Below are 3401 nucleotides of genomic sequence, written 5' to 3' on the forward strand. Positions count from 1 at the left end.
GGCAGACCACCCATTCCAGTCTCCAAGGAAGGCTTGGCAGTGTATGCTTGATGCCAGGCTTCGCCACCCCAGAGGGTGTTTGAAACCACTTCTGTAGGGAGTTACTGTTTCCTGGGTGCCTGCTGTGCTCCAGGCACCAGTCCCAGCTCTTTACACACATGCTCTCGCTTCCTCTCTTTGCTCCGTTCCCTGCTGCTCTGGGGGTCTCTTGGTCTTTTCGTGGCAGTGCCCCCCACTACTTCTGCTAGAAACCTGCCACTCAGGGTACAGTGCTTTGGGGCTGGACCAGGCTGGGGCATGGGGCCAAGGCGTGTGTCCTGGAGAGCAGTTCTCCTCCGTGAGCGTCAGTCAGCCGGGGCTTCCTAGAGGAGGTGACATGTGAGCCAGGGCTTCAAGAGCAAGAGGAGGAAGAAGATGGTCTTGAGGTAGGGAAACAGTGCGTGCGGACCGGCAGTGGGAGGTGCGATCGTCAGAGACTGTGAGTGGGCGTCACGGGTGGTCTGGGCAAGGCTTATTCATCTCCAACCCCAGGCTTTATCAGGCCACAACTTAATTCTCAGTTGCCCTGTCGGATCCTTATGAGTCATTGTAAGTTGACTTAATGTGCAGCTCTCCTTCTGGGAAGGGGTGGGATTCACAGGGAGCAGGATGGGATGTCTTCGGTCTGGCACTGCAGTGTGAAGTGCTGTGAGCACAGAAAAAAGGGCCCTTCCGAGGCCCAGCTCTCACGCGGAGCAGATGTAGCTGCTCACACCCCATTTTGCAGATGGGAGGACTGAGGCTCTGTGAGGCAAAGTGTCATTTTGTTCCCTGCCACTCAGTGGCTGAGGCAGAATCCACATTCCTCGGAGTCCATACAGTTCCTAACCGCCCTGCGCTCTGGGAATGCATTTTGTTGTGCTCTGCGAAACCTTGGGCCCTGTTTCCAAGTGTGGGATGGATGGACGGCCGACTCACCCACAGATGAGACTTCGGGGAACCAGAATTATCACCCAGCAACCACCGAGCCTTTTCCTGGGAGCATCCAAGTGAGCTTCTTCACTGGCTACTGGGACCACTTTGCAGAGCACCATTTTCCCTCCTGGAGCCCAAGCTGCCCCTGAGCAGAATGGGGGTGATGCGCCCCTCGCTGGGGGGTTGTGAGCATTAGATGGGCACACACACAGGGCGGGCCTCCTTCCCTCTAAAGTGCCATCAGTGCCCATGTGCTTTTGGATGGCCCTCTTCCAGCCCCCACCCGTGTACACCTGTTAACCTCTAGAGAACCCCTGGAGAGGCAGCCAGGCGTGTTTATCTTCATTCCTGCACTCCAAATCCACACGGACCCAGTCCAGTTGAACAAGGTGTGGACCTTGTCCACCCACGCCCCTTCAGCATCGTCACCGAAGCGGTCGGGATGCCTTGCTGTCCCACCTGGACAGGGTGCCTGGGTTGAGTCAGTGACCCGGGCTGAGGGAACCTAGTTTAGCAGGGCAGTTGTCTGGGTGCCCGAGGAGGGGCCCCTTCTTGAGTTGGGCCAGTGTGCTGGGTAACTGGGGGTTTGTCCCTTGATGTGTTTGACAGAGCAGGAGAGAGGAGCTCTGTCACGCCCTCCTGTGTCCCTGAATAGCCCCCGGTGCACATTAGAACTTCACATGATCTTGACATTGATCAGGGACAAGTGGGGTCCCTGGTAAGCCCTGTGATCTCGATTTGAAGTGGGAGTCCTGGCTCTGGGACTGGCTCCGTCTGTTGCTCAACACGTTCTAGAAGCCCCCCTTCTCCTCCGTTTCCTGTCTCTCACTTTGGACAGGGGAACCCTGGTGGCCTAGTGCTTACCATCTGGGCTGCTCACCAGGTCAACCGTCTAAACCACCAGCTGCTCCGCGGGAGGAAAATGAGACTTGCCACTCCTGTCAAGAGTGGCAGACTCCGAGACCTGCAGGGGCAGTTTACCCTATCCTGTCGGGGCAACAGGAGCCGGAATCCACTTGAAGGCAGTGAGTTTGGGTTTGGGGTTTCAAGGTGGGCAGGAGCTCGGGGCAGCTGAGGTGCAGTAAGGAGACCAGAGCGGCCAGGCCAGAAGGAGCAAGCAGGCCAAAGGCATCCTGGACAGAGCCCACTAGGGACTTTGGTTTGAATCTGAGGGTGTCAGGGAGTTCCTGGGGCAGGTAAGCCCCGGAGGGAGAGGATTCTGCTGAGGAGTGGACTGCTCTCTGGCTCTGGGAGAGGTGGGAGGGCCAAGGAGGAGGCCCCGGCAGAACCCAAGGGCTGGGGGTGTGATGACGGAGCTTGGTTGGCTGGTGCTGGTGGAGGAAGAGAGAGGTGTCCGGGTTTGGGATAAACTGTGGTCCATTGTGTCAGTCCTTGTGAGAAGGAGAGATAATTACCTCCAGATGAGAGATTCCCCTGGGGGTCAGTTTCTGGGAGCAGTTCCTTCTGTGGTGACTGAGTGGAGTTGCAGAGAGGCCTCACCATCTCTGCTGGGGGTTCTAGGAGGTTCCAGTTAGGCTGTGTGTGGACACAGAGGACCCTGAGCCCAGGCCACTGGGCTGAAATTGCAGCTCTACCTTGTGTCTCCTTGGCTGGTTATTTAGCCTCTCTGTGCCTCAGTTTCCCCTCTTTGAGATGGAGGCATCAAAGTCCCCGTGGTGAGGAACACACCCTTCGTGGGTGGCAGACAGTCCCTCCGATGTGTCAGCTTGTTCCCACGGTTGCTCTCCTTCCTAGTTGAGAAGAAACTAGACCCAAATCGTAGGATGTAGAATGAGCAGCCTCACTTTGGGGATTACTCTAGTCTCTTTCGGCTGTATCTCTTATCTGTGGGCCTCAACTTGATGCAGTGAGTCTGGGGGTTCTTTGGGGGGATCTACTTCTCCATTCCTCTGCCCATTTCACCTCGCTGATTTTGAACCTAACTCCTCTGTAATGTGTGCATCCCAATCCCTTTAACCCCCGGGATCTCAGGTCCTTTGTTATGATCACATGTCCTTCTTTGTCTGTCTCGGGCTTTGTCTTAAAGTCTTCTCCGAAGCTCACCTTAGTAGAGTCCCACCAATGTTTGCTGTGGACATGGTGTGTCGTTTTCCTAACGTTTGCTTCCAGCCTCTCTGTGCCTTTGCCGCCAGCGTCTCCTGTAGATGGTAGATAGCTAGATTACGCTTCTTTAAAAAGTCCATCCGTCCATCGCTGCCTTTGGATGGGAGAGTTTAATTCACTTATACTTAATACAATCGCTGAGAAGGTACAGTGTCCAACTCGGATCCGCAACAGTAAGTCTGCTCAGACCACGCTCTGCCTCTCTCCCTCCCCCAAGACTGACAGACCTTTTGCTTTCTGCTTGTCCACATGTGGGGCCTCTCGCTCTCTTTCCCCAACTAGGACATCTTGCCCCTCCTCGGGCAAAGGCAAAGGCCTTCCGT

The sequence above is a fragment of the Echinops telfairi genome, unplaced genomic scaffold (genome assembly GCF_000313985.2).
Source record: "Echinops telfairi isolate 266 unplaced genomic scaffold, ASM31398v2 ScPeMD7_31;HRSCAF=116, whole genome shotgun sequence".
Taxonomy (NCBI): Eukaryota; Metazoa; Chordata; class Mammalia; order Afrosoricida; family Tenrecidae; genus Echinops; species Echinops telfairi.